The sequence below is a fragment of the Myotis brandtii genome, unplaced genomic scaffold, assembly GCF_000412655.1.
Source record: "Myotis brandtii unplaced genomic scaffold, ASM41265v1 scaffold668, whole genome shotgun sequence".
Classification (NCBI taxonomy): Eukaryota; Metazoa; Chordata; class Mammalia; order Chiroptera; family Vespertilionidae; genus Myotis; species Myotis brandtii.
The window spans coordinates 667,257-674,798 of NW_005370597.1; the positions used below are offsets into that span (position 1 = coordinate 667,257).

At 41.6% G+C, this 7,542-nt stretch overlaps 1 long non-coding RNA gene across 1 annotated transcript in view; it reads right to left on the minus strand.

Annotated features, from left to right (window-relative positions):
* The window catches only part of LOC106723883, a 12,788-nt gene continuing 5,246 nt past the window's right edge, over positions 1 to 7,542 (minus strand). Inside the window, exon 2 of the long non-coding RNA XR_001359622.1 lies at positions 1 to 241. This is a non-coding gene — a long non-coding RNA (uncharacterized LOC106723883). The remainder of the gene's footprint in view (positions 242 to 7,542) is intronic.

Consider the following 7,542-nt stretch of genomic DNA (forward strand, 5'->3'; position numbering starts at 1 on the left):
TTCACAGGGAGCTTTCTATACCAAACCAGAGTTTGAGAGGCAGACCTGAAATGAGAAAAAAAGAATGGGGAGCCCTCTGAGCCTGGGGCGCCTGTACTTCATTGCAGCTCCCACACGCGCCAAAGGTTTGCATATTCAGCCCATCTCTGCTTTGCTTTAGTCTGTTAAGGGCTTTAGGTGTTCCATTGAGTAGAACACAGTGTTCTGCCTTTGGACGCCCTGGCAGTGGGTAGATCCACACCTACACAAAGAATTCTGGGTGTCTGTAAAAATATAAACCACCACGATTCGCTTGTCCCCTACCTGCCTCAGCTGGAAGTCAGTAACCTGGAAAATGTAAAACAAAGAACCCTCATAGAACTTGAGACAATATTAAAAAAAAAAAGTCACCCTATGAGATGATCTGTAAATGTGTTACAGAGGCCAGGGTGGCTCCCAACTTTCATCAGAGTAAAATAAATAATCTGTAACTTAAGTGTCACATGCCCAGTTGATGCTGTCATAAAAGAAGGGTGGGGTCCATAAAGAGTCTAGAACCAGCAGAATCTCAATAAGAATGTATTGTGAGCTCCCACTCTGTCCAAGAGAAAGGTTACTGATTCTAATAACCAGGACCAATACCCATGATCAGGACAGTTAAAAAAACTTAATTTGGATCAGTCACACAGTCAACAAATATTTACTGAGTGTTTACTAAGTTTTAGTCTCTTAGGATACTTTAGCAAATAAGATTCCTGCCTATTTGGGGTTTATACCTAGCAAACTTAAATTCTGAATATTCTTTTAAGAACATATAAAGGCCCCTGCTGTGATTCCACACTCATCAAGTAGTCTTCCCATCCCTCAAGGGGTCTCAGAGTAGATCAGCACACCCAGTGAGAAACAATTGTCCAAGGCACAGACTGGTTCTAGTTATACTAGCTATACAGTCTTTCTCAATTAATGAATTCACATCATGGTTTATAATCAGGCTCTGTTCACTGGGTTGAATTATAGAGTTGTTTTATCCAAATTAATCTCCCACAGCCTGATTAAGTTGGAGTGAAGAGAAATGTAAGTTACTGAATCTGCCAAACTGAGGACCAGACAGATCCTGGTTTCATAGAAGCCCAATCAGGATGCAGCCTATGCAGTCAGCTTTGCATCTCTCTTTAAACATCTTAAATGGAAGCTTTACCTGTGATTTCATGCTTGAAGAACAGGAGCAAAATAATTGCTTCTAAAGCTTAATCATAATCTAGTAAAAATCATAAGAGAGTAAATTATTAGAGTAAAAATCCTCCTGAACCTGCCCCGCCTATGCAACATAGGCTCTTGCTGACATAACCAACTGTAATAGGTACTTTATTCTGAGTATGAAACCCAAGACTGTAAGTTCCCAGAGGACAAGACTCCCTTGCATTTATATGCCCTACTCCCAACATATGGGAATCTCAAAAAACAAACTAATTGATTTAATGATCATTTTCCTCTATAAAATTCAAGAACATGTTTTTGGAAGACATTTTTTCCAGATCTTACTTTATAATAGGTAACCAGTATGTTCAACATACTATTTTTAACTTTTAAAAATAAGACAGAATACCTTTGTTTTTATCTTTTGCCATCCCTTTAAACCTGTGCAGGGGAAGTAGATCTGTCATACACCCAATTCAGTAATAGAAAGTCCTTTGTCATTGAGTCACAAAGAGTGAAACTCTTCCCTCTTATCCAGCTAGGACAGCTAGCTCACTCCTTGCGGTAGAGAGGCATCATGCCTGGTCTGTCTTGCCCTCTTCTAGCTTACCAACCAGACCCAAAGGGAGGGAGAGAGAAGAAAAGAAAGGGAAACAGGAAAGTTCTTAACTTTTATAGGAAGTGGCAGTAAAGTGTTTTGTCCAAACTAAATTAGTGTGACTATTTTCCAATAGATGGCAATGAAGTTTCTGGACAAAGGAGAACATATTTCTGATGGTGCTGTTTAGGGCAGCACTGTATGGTTGATCCACAGCTGGCCCACATGAAGCTCTCACGCGCTTCTTGTCCAAACTGACTTGGGAGTATAGGCCAATCCCAGTTCAGCTTCAGTATTCCTCTGCTACTAAAATACCTGCCAGTCCTTCTCTTGTCCCTCTGTATTTTCCTGGCAGGAGTAGACTCAGGTCCACTCTGCCCCTCAAACTGCAAGAGACACATCTCAAGTACCTGAACAATTCCATTTTAGGCTTTTCTCAGCTTGAGGTAAGAGGCAGGCTGGCATCTGAGGTAAGAGTCAAACATAGCATACTGGCAACAGTCTCAAAAGGAAAACTCAATATTCTCACTTGACCTTTTATAACTTACTATAAGAATTTAGTCTTATCTACCTGATTTTGTCTAAATCCTCTCATTTATAGGGGAATTCCATTTTATAACTAACTTTAGTGAAATTTTTTTGGGGGGGTGGGGAAAAATCGTTGGGTATTTTGGTCCGGTTCTCAACTGGGATGATTTTTTGTTTTTGTCATGTCTGGAGACTTTTTGGTTGTCAAAACTCAGAAGGGGCTATTAGCATCTTGTGGGTAGAGATCAAATAAGCTGCTAAACATTCTACAATGCACAGCACAGCCTTCCCTACAACAAAGAATTATGTGGCTGAAAATGTAACTTCAATTTGACATCTTGGAATTTCTACACTTGACAGTCACTATGAGAATACCTCAAAAGTACATCCCTTTTTCTTCTTTTTTTTCTATAAATTCTTTACCTGTAGATGTAAAAGTGACATTTTAATATATAACTAGTATCAAAAACAGCATTTTAGAAAAATGTTTGGCCAGGATGAGAAGTGACTGGTATGATTCTAAGACTTCCTCTGGAGGGGAGGCCTGCCAGGAAAATTATTATTTTGTTTTTTATAATGAGACCACTCATTTATTATAAATACCAGTGATACCTGAATGAAGAAAAGTAAATTTCTCTCTGCCAGGAAAATTATTTTGTTTTTTATAATGAGACCACTCATCTATATATATAAAAGCCTAAGTGACTGTTATGACCAGTTGACTGAATGACCAGTCGACCAGGTTGCTATGATGCACACTGACCACCAGGGGACAGACACTCAACGCAGGAGTTGCCCCCTGGTTATCAGTGTGCTCCCACAGCCAACCTCCCATGGCTGGCCAACCTCCTGTGGTCCCTCCCCATGGCTGGCCCTGATCGACCCAGATCGGGACTGGGCAAGGTGGCCCCAATTGGCCCCGATTGCTAGCCAGGCCGAGGGACCCCACCCGTGCACAAATTTGTGCACTGGGCCTCTAGTTTATTATAAATACCGGTGATATCAGAATGAAGAAAAGTAAATTTCTCTCTGCCAGGAAAATTATTACTTGAAGTGATATTTTTATAGCCCAGGGGAACAAACATTTTACCCAACTTATCTGAACAGAGGTTAAGGCCTCTCAGAAGTAAAGTCATGAGTCAAATCACCATGGAAGGAATATATATTTCGTGCAATCCCAGACCATGTCCTAGATGCCAGAGAGGACTTCAGTATGCCTGCCTCCCCAGAGTCACCAGTGTCACTGGAATGAGACTTGAAGTCAGGAAGTAGCTCTGTCTTTGCAGTCACTTTACAACTAATACCCTTATTATTCAAAGAGAATGCAATAGCCTGGCCAGCGTGGCTCAGTGGTTGAGCATCAACCTATGAACCAGATGGTCACGGTTCAATTCCCGGTCAGGGCACATGCCCAGGTTGCGGGCTCAATCCCCAGTGTGGGGCATGCAGGAGGCAGCCGATCAATGATTCTCTCTCATCATTGATGTTTCTATCTCTCTCTCCCTCTCCCTTCCTCTCTGAAATTAATAACTATATATATTAAAACACACACACACAGAGAATGCAAATGGACTTCTTCCCCCCAGCTCCTTACCATAGATTAGTTTGATTGAATTCAGCTCTTCCAGATGTAGTAGGATGTTGAGCCAATCTCTTGTGCCATCAATAAGGAAACTTTCATTATTCCTGTGTCTTCCTCTCACTTACTGGTCTCATCTCTGACCAAGGCTATTTGAGTGCTAGCATATAGATTAACTTTTGTTCAGGAGGCTGCTATTATCTTTTTTTTCTTCCTTTTTTGTTTTTTTAATTCTCATCCAAGAATATTTTTTTCCATTGATTTTTAGAGAGAGTGGAAGGGAGAGAGGGAGGGAGGGGAGAGAGAGAGACAGAGAAACATTAATGTGAGAGACACACATCAATTGGTTGCTTCCCAAATGCGCACCCCAACCCGGGCTGCGGATGAACCGGAAACCCAGGTACGTGCCTTTGACTGGAAATCTAACCAGGGACCCTTTGGTCCGCAGGCCAACACTCTATCCACTGAGACAAACCAGCTAAGGCTCCATTTATTTTTAAATGAAAACCAAGAACTCCCACCCCCAAACTCTTGGTGCTGTTTTTAAAATCTTCTGAACCTCATGAGTTACAACAAATACAAGCACACCTCCTCCTTAATTAGAAGCATTTTTACACTGCCCACTCATAAGTGTAGATAGGGATGGGAAAATATATGCAATTTTTGTGGGGATGGGTGGGGGAACTCCTCCATAGGGAGAAGAGGTTGTAAGGACTCTGACTTCCACTGAGCAGTAAAATGCTATCAAATTCAATCAAACTCAGTAATTACTTTTCACTTTCTGGAAATACTAATTTCTTCTGAGAAAAAAGAAAGGACTAAAATCCTAACAAAATTTAAGTCTTCTGAGCGAGAAGCAACTCACCATTAGAGAATAGTATTTCTGGCTCTTCTGAGGAATGCAATGGAAATTTGTGTCACTTTCCCCCAGATCACTGTGTCAGTGTGCAAGAATGCATGTTTTTCATAAACAAAAAATATATATATACTAGAGGCCCAGCGCACAAAATCGTGCACGAGTAGGGTCCCTTGGCCTAGCCTGCGATCAGGGCCATCTTTCACCTGGCTCTCCAGTCCCCAGTCCTATCCCGCCGCCACCCACCCAGTTCTCCATGGTTCCCCGTTCGCCATGCTGCGATCGATCGGAGTCTGTGGGCTGGGAGGTTGTGGGGGAGGCGGGGAGGGACTGAGAGGTGGTCAATGCACCTCATAGCGACTGCTCGAGCAGTCATTCCAGTCATTATGGTCACTGGCCCTTTATAATATAGTAGTACTAGCTGCAAAGAGAAGAAACTGTTCCAGGGTGTACAAATCCCATGCCAACATCAAAATAATGGCAAATACTGTTCTGATCTTAGCAACCCGAAGTGACCTTTATACAATTTATTTATTCAACACAGATTTCTTGAGCAACTGTTAAGGGCCAGGCACTATGTTAGGGGACATAATCATGATATTTGCCCTGAAGAAGCTTCATCTTACATATCTCTGGAAGAGAAATGTTTTTGGAATAGAACCATAGTTAACATAATGTTGATTTCAGCTTCTGTATTCACTCACACAGCCATTGGTGCCATCCAGTTTGGGGAACTGGAACAATTGACAGTAACTGTCATCTTTGCCAAGTCTACATTTTTGGCCTGATAACTCAAAATTCAGTGTATGACAATAACATAAACCAATGAGATTGTCAGCTATAAGACTAAGTTGTTTGGAGTTCTTTATTAAATCCTATAGTCAGCTAGATAATTTTTCTACAATCAGAACTTTTATTGTTTAAAAAAAAGAATAGATGTCCATTTCTTCCCTCTCCCTATATCCATGTTAAGAAAAAGTGCTCAGAGACTCAATGAGACATTCACAAAACCATGGGCCTTCCACTGCCTCTTTAGCCAGAAATCCAGGTAGGAGGGTCTTGCTCTTGTCATTCTGCATACCCTACCTCTTCATTAGAGGCTTTAGGCTTTTTGTCCTTCCTACCTTTTTTAAAAAATATGTGTTTTTATTGATTGTTAGGGAGCGAGGAAGGGAAAGGAAGAGAGAGAAACATCAATGTGAGAAAACACCCATCTGGTGCCTCCTGCACACCCTCATCCCCCCCCTCCCCCCCCCTCCCGCATGAGGGTTGAGTCCACAACCCAGGCATGAGCCTCAACTGGGAATCCAATCAGCAACCTTTTGGTGCACAGGGACAAGGCTCAGCCAACAGAGTCACACTGGCCAGGCTGGCCTTCCTACCTTTGGACCAGCCAAGCTCCTTCTCAAACTCCTGTCATTGGGCCCACGCCTTCTGTGGCAAACCAACAGCCCATATATTTGCAGACTGCAATCTATGTGCAACCATATTTTTGCTAAATATTTACATTTGACTGCTCTTTTTCACTAAAGACAAGAGTGTGATGATTTACAGAAGCATTTAGTGTTTTCCCAGTCCCAAGCTCATCAGCAGAGAAGCTCTAAAGCATGAAGGCTCACACCCTTTATTTTAGGCTTTCATAGTGAAAGAGAAACCAAACTGTGAGAAGTGTTATAGTTATTATGCATGTGTCTTATTATCCCTCTTAGCTTGTGGCACTATCTGTATTCTAAATAAGTATCTTGCCAAAAACAAGTACTGTAAAAACAGTTGTTGAAAAAGAAATGGCAAGGTTTAACCAAATTTGTTGTTATTTAATAAGATTTTGCTATTTGTTTCTTCTTGTTGGCTTTATAATTTTTTTTCTCCATCTGGAAAACTTTGATACTTCTTAGTTATTCACACACTTAAGATTTTATTGAGCACCTAGTTATGTGCCAGGTACTGTGTTAAATGCTGGAAACACAGTAGTGAACATACTAGACATGATTCCTGCCTTCTGATAAACACAAGTTATTATTCCTGTTGCATGGCTAACTCCTGCTTATTGTTCAACAAGCCCAAATTCAGCTTAAGTGTCCTAAGTGTCACTCTAGCTGGGCAGCCTCCATGACCTTATCTAGGTTAAATAAGGCATCCCTATTCTCCAGGCCTCTGGCATCTCGCCCATATATCACATTGGCAACTTCCCCAAAACTAAGATCTCCGAAGGGCTATATCCTCAGTGGGAGAACAAGAAAAAAACCTGACCTACAGAGGGAAAGGGTAAGGATATCTGACTATCTTCACGTTAACTGTGGATGGAACAGAAGAAAACAAGTCTCCTCTGAAAATTCCTAAACAAGTTCCCAAGCATACTATGGGGGGCCAGAATTTCAGACTGTCTATGTGACCCAGAAAACCCTGAGCTGATAATCATAAAGGTGATCACTTTAGTGCCCCCAGGCACCCTGTATAAGCAAAAGTAAATCCTTTCTGAAAATCCTACAGGTAAGGTTCCAAGAAATATGACCTTATAATAAATTATCATCAAAAACACAAGGATATCATGAACTTCAGAATACCTGCAATGACTGCAAGTATTCTAGTTCAGATTCAGAATATAAAGTATGTGTGATATCCTATCTAATAATAGACAAACATGGTAATTAACTGTACCTCCAACACGCTTCCCATTGGCTAATCAGGGCGATATGCAAATTAACTGCCAACCAAGATGGCGGCTGGCAGCCAGGCAGCTGAAGCGAACAGGAGGCTTGCTTGCTACAGTGAAGGAGGAAGCCAAGGTTCCCCGCCTGCCGCTGC